The sequence below is a fragment of the Mytilus californianus genome, unplaced genomic scaffold (assembly GCF_021869535.1).
Source record: "Mytilus californianus isolate M0D057914Y unplaced genomic scaffold, xbMytCali1.0.p SCAF_6, whole genome shotgun sequence".
NCBI classification, from domain to species: domain Eukaryota; kingdom Metazoa; phylum Mollusca; class Bivalvia; order Mytilida; family Mytilidae; genus Mytilus; species Mytilus californianus.
The window spans coordinates 52479836-52491277 of record NW_026262712.1 but is presented as its reverse complement, the minus strand read 5'-3'; positions in this window follow the sequence as shown (position 1 = coordinate 52491277).

Here is an 11442-nt window from a genome sequence, read left to right as displayed (position 1 = left end):
CAAAACCATGTACTATAAAAATTCGAAGGGAAATAAATGATTTTTCATTGGACGAGACGGGTCGAGTATGTTCTAAGTCATTGGATACGCACGTCTTTCTTGTATTAGCACATACTTATAACTTCTCGTCCAATCATATTGCTTGAATATGCCTTCTAATTTTCATAGAACATACTTTTTCCGTGTACTAAGTAACTACGCATGAGTGACCACAAGGGTAAGATTTCATTGTATGGTAACCAAGATATGAAAACAAAAATTGCCACTGGCTATTTTGAAATAACATGCTGTGTTCCAAATTAAATTTTGGATCTAAAAAATGTTTTTGACAATTGCAAGTTTTTTTTCATTTAAATAAAGAGTAACACATACGGTTCTTTATACCTTGATTAGAGTACAACGCTATCTTAAAATTGTAATAATCTATCATCCATATACAATTATACTTTGTACAAAACAAAAGTGTGTACTATGAATTATTGTGAAGGGAAATTAAGGCAACTTGGTAATTGTACTCTTGGTTTAATAGCTTCTTTGTGAGCAGCAATCCTCTATCAAGGAAATCATGATAGGAAACACAAGCCCGGGAATATCGTATCAAATTATGCAGGCGCTGCTGGAATGTTGCTACATAGAAATGGAAAGTTCACAATTGGGAAGCTGAAATCATCTCTTTTGTCGTAAAGTTTTGTTTTCAACCGACCCTCATTGTCAATTTCTAGATGTAAGTCAAGATATGAGGCAGACTTAACTGTATCTGTAGTATCCTTTATCTCTAGTTTGATGGGATAGATTCGTTCAACATAGTCACCAAATTTTGTATTATTTAGTGAGAGAACATCATCTATATAGCGGAACGTAGAGTTAAAGGATATTGCTAACTTCTTATCTCTCTTCCTAAGAAGCTCCTGTATGAAGTCAGCCTCATAATAATAAAGAAACAAGTCGGCAAGAAGAGGGGCACAATTGGTTCCCATTGGAATTCCGACAGTCTGTTGAAAAACACGTCCTCCAAACGTAACAAATATGTTGTCAATCAAGAAATCAAGCATCTTGATAATGTCAGTTTCAGAGAATTTTTTAGTCAGTACTTCGTATCTGACATCGCATGATAGATAACAAGATGAATTGCTAGTTGATAAATTAAGAAATAATAAAAACACTATTAGTCACGTAATGTTGTCATTTTTGCGATATTTTTAACATTGTCATATAAGCGGGAGGTTTGGCTAGCCATAACACCAGGTTCATTCCACCATTTTTTTCTTAAAATGTCATGTACCAAGTCAAGAATATGGCAGTTGTTATCGAAAAGTCAGTTTTTATGTTTGTTGGCGTTTGTTTCTGTAGCAGTTCAGTGTTTCTGTTATTCCGTTGTTTTCCTCTTATAGTTGATGTGTTTTCCTCGGTTTTGGTTTTTGAACCGGATTTATTTTCTCTCAATCGATTTATTACTATTGAACAGCGGTATACTACTGTTGCCTTTATTTAGGTTCAAACTCAGACAAAATTATCATAAGGTGGATTTGTCCTTTCGATTAAGGTCCTTTTCGTCATATAGCTCTTCACGTATACAAGCAGTTATTTATCCTTGGCTTTCATTATTGGTGTATTTGAACGTTCCTTGTGAAGGTCAACCCAAAAAAGCGATTCGGGCGGTCTTAATGTACACAGTGTGCATTTTATATACGAGCACTTGGTCGATAACGCTGCTGATGAACTGCAAGTTTCTGATGATATCATCAGCTGAAAAGTTTTTGCGTTGTTTTATTTATAAATTATGAAAAAAAGGTCAAATCCTTCAGTCAAATTTGACATTGGATGGATTTAGCTATTCCCTTTTGGTCCCTTTTGATCATATTGCTCCTCACGTTCTTAAGTAGTCATACATCTTCGACTTTCAAATATTTGGATTTGAGCATTCCTGATGAAGTTAAATCCAAAAAAAGAGCTTCGATCACACAAAATGATAAAGTGTTTTTTTTTTCGGTTTTCGCATTCAGTGCAACACTGCCAAAATAGCGCCATTTTGAGATCTTGCCACGAGTCAAGACTTTACCCTTAATCATATTTTGCTATAAACAAAGATCTTAAAGTGTGTAAAATAGTTGTAACAAAAACATTGTTATCATTTATATTTTCATGTGTAATGTCAGTTTCAACATGACTGAAATAAACTAAAGAATTTAAATTTCATATTTGTGACTTATCCACCATGCACCTTTGAATTCAGTTTAGATTAAAAAATGGCAAATTTCAAATTATAATAATTGACAGGACTACTGTTTTTGTAAAGAGCGATTTAGGTTCATCATAACCTTTTGACAAATATGGCTGTAATTACACCAAATAATCTACTCTGAGTACAGACAAACAGGTGCATTGATGAAAGGTTTTAAGGCATGGTATGATCTACATATATAAAAGGTATTTGCAATTTATGTTTCGGAAGATATAAACTAACCTGTATTTTAATATGCATGGTTTTTAAGTCTTCAGAAGATAGCAAAACAAAAACAAACACCCGAGTTTCACGTTTCGCCATATTTGACGAAGGGTTATGGTGAACCTTACGATATGGCTAGACCTAGATCTGTATGACTTTGTGAGGATATTTTCTGAATCCTATGTTTTTTACCCACATCTGTCATGCATCTATATACTTTAATGTAGCACTAGACACTAAACATTTGAAAAGGCAAAAAAAAAAAGGACGAGACGTTCTTTGACATAACCCTGGCTCATCAGTTTTCTGCTCAGACACTGGTGACGTTTTATAAAGTCTAAGTAGCAGGTGCAAGCTTTTGAAAACCAAATAAGTTAAAAAATGTATATCCCATATTTAGGTGAGGTTGGTATCTTATATGTACTACTTAGGGGATATTGATAATTTCAAAATTGAAAAAGTCTCGTTTGTCATAGATTCTGATAAAGAGATGTCAAATTCAAGGCATACATCTAATATATTAATGGAACTCAATCAGAAAAGTTTGGATTGTTAATGGAAAGAACATCATCAAAATATATGAATGTGAAATTAAATGATCTTGCTTCTTTGATCTCGTTGTTTTTGACAAGTGTCTGAAGAAACTCCGGCTCATATGAAAATAAGAAGAGGTCGGCACAGTTTGTTCCAATAAGAATGCCGACACTTTGTTGAAAAAGCCTTCCTCCAAATTCAAATATGTGTTCAATAAGATATTCCAGTATACTGATTACTTGCCTCTGTGTAGCATGTTTTACCTTTGTGTTTACTATCTACAAAATATGCCGTATGGTACCCCAAAGAAATATATTTATCGAGTCTGCTACCATTTTTATATTTAAAAGCATTGTGGATTATTTCTTTTAGACGACTTTTCACTTTCACATGGGGAATGGTATACAGGGTTGAAAATCAAAAGTTTTGATTGAATAAATTTCAGGGAAAGATCGAGGTTTAAAATTATCCAGAAGTTCTTCACAATCCACATATAAGGGTAATACCACTATGCGAGGAAACATTTTCACAGTATTTCTTAATAGCTTAATAAAATTTAAAGAAATCCCAACAAGCTTAAGTTTACAGAGCACTCTGCATCTTTGATAATTTAAAGATCGTTACGATCTTAGAAAAATAAAACTGTTGTCTTTGCAAGCTTATTTAACAGAACGTTTTGCATTTCTTATTTCTATATATCATTCCTAATATGAAACATTTTTTTCGAAAATTTAAATTCAAATCATTGTATCAGTGACTAGACGAGTCAATAGTTATTAGGTTAATGACCGTTTATCGAAATCAAAATAAAAAGAACAGTGTGATTATTGTAAATTTAACAATAGATGTTCATTTTATGAAATTGATATACAAATTATATTCACAACTTATCCATACACCTTCAGCAAAATTCCAATAGCCGTAAACATCGCGTGTGAGTAAACAGCTGGAACTTATATTTTATTGATATTTCTGTAAAATGTTGTTTCCAAGAATTTTGTAGAATATAGATTTAGAAATTATGTATGTAAACTCAAAAAGTTGTTTCAAATAATCAATTAGCAATATATATTATAAAATTGTACACAATACAAGTTATTACTTATATAAGTATATTTCGATAATTTGTCACTTCAAATGAAATAGCCATTTCAATTCGATAAATTTATTTATAGTAAAACGTATGTGTGATTGTTCCTAACAATCAGACTGTTCATCTGATTTAAATAAATTTATAAGCAAAACATTTAGCTTGTTGCAATCCTTTTCAACTATCCAGTATATCTTATTCCCCCCTTACAGACCAAAATATCCGTCCTTCATCACAATCGAACCACTTGATACTTCTTAACTGGAATATCCCTTTAGAAATTCCCTTTTTAATCTTGGTTAATCTTATGATCAGCACATGATGATTATTCAATAAATACCGTTGTTTTTGAAAAATTAGAGAATGTTGATACATACCTTCATCCTTTATTTTTTTTAGAGAGTGAATGGGAGCATTTGATTTTCCTGAGAGGATAAAGCAAACGGTTTGGGGGATAGTACAATAAACATCTATTAACTATAATTGTACAGAAACTTTAATTCTGTTTAATAAACACGTACAACATTTTAAAATATGCTTTTGATATGATAAATGTGATAAGATTTTTTTTTTTTTTTTTTTTAACAACATTATAATATTATTCATCAAATATTACTTGATACATAAACCATTCCGAGCTTCTCTTGACTACCCAGGGAATAATCAGCTGATTCGATTAATTGACATACATTTTGTTTAGATAACACTAGAATAACAATACTAGAAAATGTTTCTATGATTATGTTTCTTTTAATTGTTAGTAACATTGGACTTATTATCTTATGTCCATTAATATTAGTGTCTACTATCTTACTATATTCATTCACAAAAATTCTGTAGACCTCTATGTTTTTTTGTTTTCTGCTCGGATACATAGTATGACGTATATATTGAAAAACTAAGTAATGATATTATAAAAAAATATTGTGTAATACTTGTTGTCTGTGATTTTGCATCCAAATATTAGGTGTTGTAGTTTTATCAACAAATATATATTACTCCTTTTTAAGGGGTATATTTGTTGCCAAAATCTTGTCAAATAAGAACAATTAAAAAAATAATGAGCATAGTCTTCTTTTATGTTACAAAAATTACACATATTATTTATAGCAATTTTCCATTGAAATAAAATCTGTTTTATACGTGTGCATGCAAAACAAATTTCTTGTTAGAGGGGTCTAAATACAGCACAAACAAAATTTTCCAAAAGACCAAAAAAGTGAAAAAGTATATTTTAACAAAACGCATTTGACTAACAGGTCGAACAACAAATGTTCTTAAAACCTGCTGACTGCCTTTGGCGATTGTCAAATAAACGGATCACCGATGTAATAAATGAATCTTAATTATACATTTAATACTAAACAGAAAACAATAAACTTGCGGAAAAGATGGTATACCGCAAACAAAAGGTGCAAAGGTTTTTGTACACCACATCCGTATTTCGACAATTAATGACTCTTCAGTGATGTTAGGAATCGAAACGGTATTTGGAAAGCCATACAATTTACATCAATTTAGGATAGACTCTTGAATTTTGAGGAGTAAAAATAGGATGAACGGGTCATATAAACCCGAAGGCAAATGTAATACAAGCCCAAACGAAAAAATATAAACAAGTCTAAATTGAAAACAACGTTCAAAACTATGATTGCGTTGGATAAAAACCGCAATTTTTATTATATATATATATCTTATTATCCGGATATGGTGTACAAATTTTTGCAACTAATGTTTGCGGTATACCATCTTCTCCGCAAGTTTATTGTTTTCTGTTTGGTATTAAATTAATAATTAAGATCCATGTTACATCTCGTGCTCAATTTATTTGGCAATCGTCAATGGCAGTAAGCAGGGTTTGAGAACATCAGTTGTTCGACCTGTTAGTCAAATGCGATTTGTTAAGATATACTTTTCACTTTTTTGGTCTTTTGAAAAATGTTGTTTGTGCTGTATTTAGACCCCTCTACTAAGAAGTTTTTTTTACATGCACACATATAAAAATTGCGGTTTTTACCCAACGCAATCATAGGTTTGAACGTTGTTTTCAATTGAGATTTGTTTATATTTTTTCGTTTGGGCTTGTATTATATTTTCCTTCGGGTTTATATGATCCGTTCATCCTATTTCGACTCTTTAAAATTTAAGAGTCTATCCTAAATTGAGGTAAATTATATGGCTTTCCAAATATCGTTTCGATCCCTAACATCACTGAAAAGATATTAATTGTCGAAATCCGGATATGGTGTACAAATGTTTGCACCTCATGTTTGCGGTATATCATCTTCTCCGCAAGTTTATTGTTTCGTTTTAAATTAATAATTAAGATCCATGTTACATCTCGTGATCAATTTATTTGGCAATCGTCAATGGCAGTCAGCAGGGTTTGAGAACATCAGTTGTTCGACCTGTTAGTCAAATGCAGTTTGTTAAAATATACTTTTCACTTTTTTGGTCTTTTGAAAAATGTTGTTTGTGCTGTATTTAGACCCCTCTACCAATAAATTTGTTTTACATGCACACGTATAAAAATTGCGGTTTTCATCCAAAGCAATCATAGGTTTGAACGTTGTTTTCAATTTAGACTTGTTTATATTTTTTTCGTTAGGGCTTGTATTATATTTTCTTTCGGGTTTATATGATCCGTTCATCCTATTTCGACTCTTTAAAATTCAAGAGTCTATCCTAAATTGAGGTAAATTACATGGCCTTCCAAATACCGTTTTGATCCCTAACATCACTGAAGAGACATTAATTGTCGAAATCTGGATATGGTGTACAAATGATTGCACCTCATGTTTGCGGTATACCATCTTCGCCGCAAGTTTATTGTTTTCTGTTTGGTATTAAATTAATAATCAAGATCCATGTTACATCTCGTGATCAATTTATTTGGCAATCGTCAATGGCAGTCAGCAGGGTTTAAGAACATCAGTTGTTCGACCTGTTAGTCAAATGCAATTTGTTAAAATATACTTTTTACTTTTTTGGTCTTTTGAAAAATGTTGTTTGTGCTGTATTTAGACCCCTCTACCACAAAAATTGTTTTACATGCACACGTATAAAAATTGCGGATTTTATCCATCGCAATCATAGGTTTGAACGTGGTTTTCAATTTAGACTTGTTTATATTTTTTTCGTTTGGGCATGTATTATATTTGCCTTCGGGTTTATATGATCCGTTCATCCTATTTCGGCTCTTTAAAATTCAAGAGTCTAGTATCCTAAACTGAGGTAAATTATATGGCCTTCCAAATACCGTTTCGATCCCTAACAACACTGAAGAGACATTAATTGTCGAAATCCGGATAAGGTGTACAATTCTATGCACCTCATGTTTACGGTATATCATCTTCTCCGCAAGTTTATTGTTTTCTGTTTGGTATTAAATTAATAATTAAGATCCATGTTACATCTCGTGATCAATTTTTTTGGCAATCGTCAATGGCAGTTAGCAGGGTTTAAGAACATCATCGTATTGAACATGCATGAAATATTTGCCACTGGACATTAATCAACCATGCAATAATCAGTCAATCAATCAGATCATGACGAAATAGATCAAGTTGCCTTTATGTCCCTTCACAAGGTTTCATAGTACACACTTTTTTGTGTACAAAGTAATTGCATGGATGATAAATTATCACAATTTTAAGATGGCGTTGTACTCTAATCAAGGTATAAGGAACCATATTTGCTACTCTTTATTTAAACGAAAGAAACTTACAATCGTCAAAAACATATTTTAGATTCAAAGTTTTTAATAGCAGGATATTTAAAAATCAATGTGAAAACTTATTACAAACTACTTTAAAATAATTTGGAACACAGCATTTTATTTCAAAATAGCCAGTGGCAATTTTTTTTTTAATATCTTTATTACGATACAATGAAATCTTACCCTTGTGGTCATTCATGCGTAGTTACTTAGTACACGGGAAAAGTATGTACTACACACAAATGTATGAAATTTAGAAGGTAAATTCAAACAATATGATTAGACGAGAAGTTCTAAGTGTGTGCTAATGTACGGTTTTACTAGTCATTACGCTATAAGTCCAAATAACTGTACATTCCTGGGAAATAATGGAGCTGAGTACTGTTGTTTGTCTGTTTGTCTTTTTCTTTTTTGCCATAGCGTTGTCAGTTTATGCCTGGGAAATAATGGTGCGGAGGCCCGTAGGGCCGACGCCCATTAATTTCCAGGAATGGACATTTATTTGGACATTTACTAAATTAAAATGCACCCTAATTACTAAGAACAAATCTTCAGATTATACCATTTTAAAGAATTTTATTTCATTTTGTAATGGTTTTCTATTCATTTTTCCCGTGTTTTACCCGATAATCCATAGGCAAAAATTTAGGATCAAGCTGAACATCTACTCACTAAACGAAGTATGTATGAACAGTAGAATTATTACAATAAGATCTTGAATAAAGTTCATCCAGATTATGTTTTAATTATAGGTTAGATAATACTTGATCATGTTTTATGCATATTTAAAGCCCGAGGCGTAGCCGAGTGTTTTAAATGTTCATAAAACATGACCAAGTATTGTCTGACCAATTTAGAACATATTCACACCTTCGAGTGACATAACAAAATTAGCCTCTCCCATTGTAATACTTTAACCTGAATCTGAGCTCACTTTAAGCGTTAACATGGTTAGAAAAATGGATGTATATCATATCAAATGATCATTTAAACAGATGGAATGAATTAGCAATGCGATAGTTTTGTAATTCAAAAATAAAGATTTCTTCTGCTTCAGGTATAGTTTAATACTTACATATCTAAAATTCCTTCATTTTAAAAAGGGCGTAATGTTATATAAATCAGCTTTTCTAAAATTGTATAATTTATGAATAATAACAAAACCATGTACTATAAAAATTCGAAGGGAAATAAATGATTTTTCATTGGACGAGACGGGTCGAGTATGTTCTAAGTCATTGGATACGCACGTCTTTCTTGTATTAGCACATACTTATAACTTCTCGTCCAATCATATTGCTTGAATATGCCTTCTAATTTTCATAGAACATACTTTTTCCGTGTACTAAGTAACTACGCATGAGTGACCACAAGGGTAAGATTTCATTGTATGGTAACCAAGATATGAAAACAAAAATTGCCACTGGCTATTTTGAAATAACATGCTGTGTTCCAAATTAAATTTTGGATCTAAAAAATGTTTTTGACAATTGCAAGTTTTTTTTCATTTAAATAAAGAGTAACACATACGGTTCTTTATACCTTGATTAGAGTACAACGCTATCTTAAAATTGTAATAATCTATCATCCATATACAATTATACTTTGTACAAAAAAAAAGTGTGTACTATGAATTATTGTGAAGGGAAATTAAGGCAACTTGGTAATTGTATTAACTTTCTTGGGGAGATTGATCTATTTCGTCATGAATTGATTGATTGATTATTGGTTGCTTAAAGTCCAGTGGCAAATATTTGACGCATTTCTTGAATTGAAAAACCGTGATAAATTCTTAAGAGAATGTGCCACCCATTCAAACGGGAAAACCAACGGTCTAATCTATATAAAAAACGAGAAACGAGAAACACTTATGAACCTCATCAACTAACGACAACTACTGAACATCAGATTCCTGACTTAGGACAGGTGCAAACAAATGCAGCGGGTTTAAACGTTTAAATGATACCAAACCTTCACCCTTTTTCTGAAACACTAGTGTAACATCACAACATAGAAAGACACACTATAAAATATCAACTGAAATGGCTTAACTCAATCAAAGGACATATTAAGACCAGTGAACATACACTGAACAAATAAATTTGACCTATGATACAATGTAAATAAAAAATAAATAAACTAAGGGAATAATAATAAAAGTAACATGTTATATCGGTATGAAATGCAAGCATTTATCCGCTGTCGGTGTCAAACATTTATCCGCTCTCGGTGTCCAACTTTCTGTTCTTTGGTTGGAACCAGATGGGGATCAATTTCTTTTTATTGTTTAAAATAGACCAGATATCTATACAATCAACATATCTGCACATTATATCGTTTTATGTTTAAGTATTTTCTTATTAATATTTAAAAAAAACTTTCTCCATTTTTGTTCTCTTGAATTGAATGCTTACTTGAACAATATTATGATCAGACTTATTATAGAGAATATGCTTTATTTCTTTGTTTTATGAATATATTTAATATGAGCTTTAAATCTGTCAGTTTTAGAACAAATCCCTGAAACTTTGTAACTGGTAAAATTATCCGTATCTCTTTGTATTTCTCCTAAACACATCTTTTAATTTAGTTTTCTTTTATCCTTGATACATCTCAATATTTCAAATTACAATTTACGTTATAAGAGTCTATTCAATATTTTATTAAGTTAAGATATATCTTTTTTTTCTATAATTGTTCTTTATTTGGACAGTCAGTAGTTTAACAAAATACAGAATAAAATAACATATGTAAATACCATCTTTTCTCCATGTTCATTTAAAATTTTATGAGTTACATAATTACCTGTAATTACCTGCAACACTCTTTAAAAACAAATTCATCACTATCAAAAACAATTCCCAATTGTCCCACATTTAGACTTCCCAATTGTCCCACAAACATCTTCCCGATTGTCCCACAAAATTTCATTACTTTTTACCTGTAATTTCAAAAAGTGGGACAATCGGGAAGACACCAGATATTTCAAGCTTTTTGTGCGTTTCATAATGGAATCAATTTTGGAAAAAAGAATATAGAGAAAGAAACATGTGAGTGTTTTGTATACTATGGAAGAAATAACAAATTCCTATACCCACGGGGGAAAGTAGTCCTTCGTAACCTTTGAAAGTCATTATTGACCTAATAAATAGCAAATGGGAATGTTGAAATTTCGGAACTCATTGCAGGAAAGGCCAACCATATTAATGCATTTTCCGTATCACTTATTCATATCACACTCAGTATATTCAGTATTATACGAGAAATAACTCTCTCTGCGAAAAATCATATACAACAGGTGATATGCATAACATAAGTATTATTCATTTGTCATCTTAAGTCACATTGATACTTATTTACTGGAATAAAAAATACATGAACTTTGAATTATTTGTTTTAAACAAGATTTTGGGGTTTAATATTATGAATACCTCCTGACGTTCCTCTATAGAAAATGTGTTAAATAAGAATACATTATTCTTGGGGAACTGCGTGATTTTTTTGTGGAATTTGCAAGTATTGATGAACCCATCAATTTCAATTTACTCTTAAACACACAAGTTTTCTAAAAACTTGTATGTATAGTTTGGCAGAACCTTTAATTCAGGAACACGCTAAACAAGAATTATTTCTCAATCCTGGAAAATTGGAACC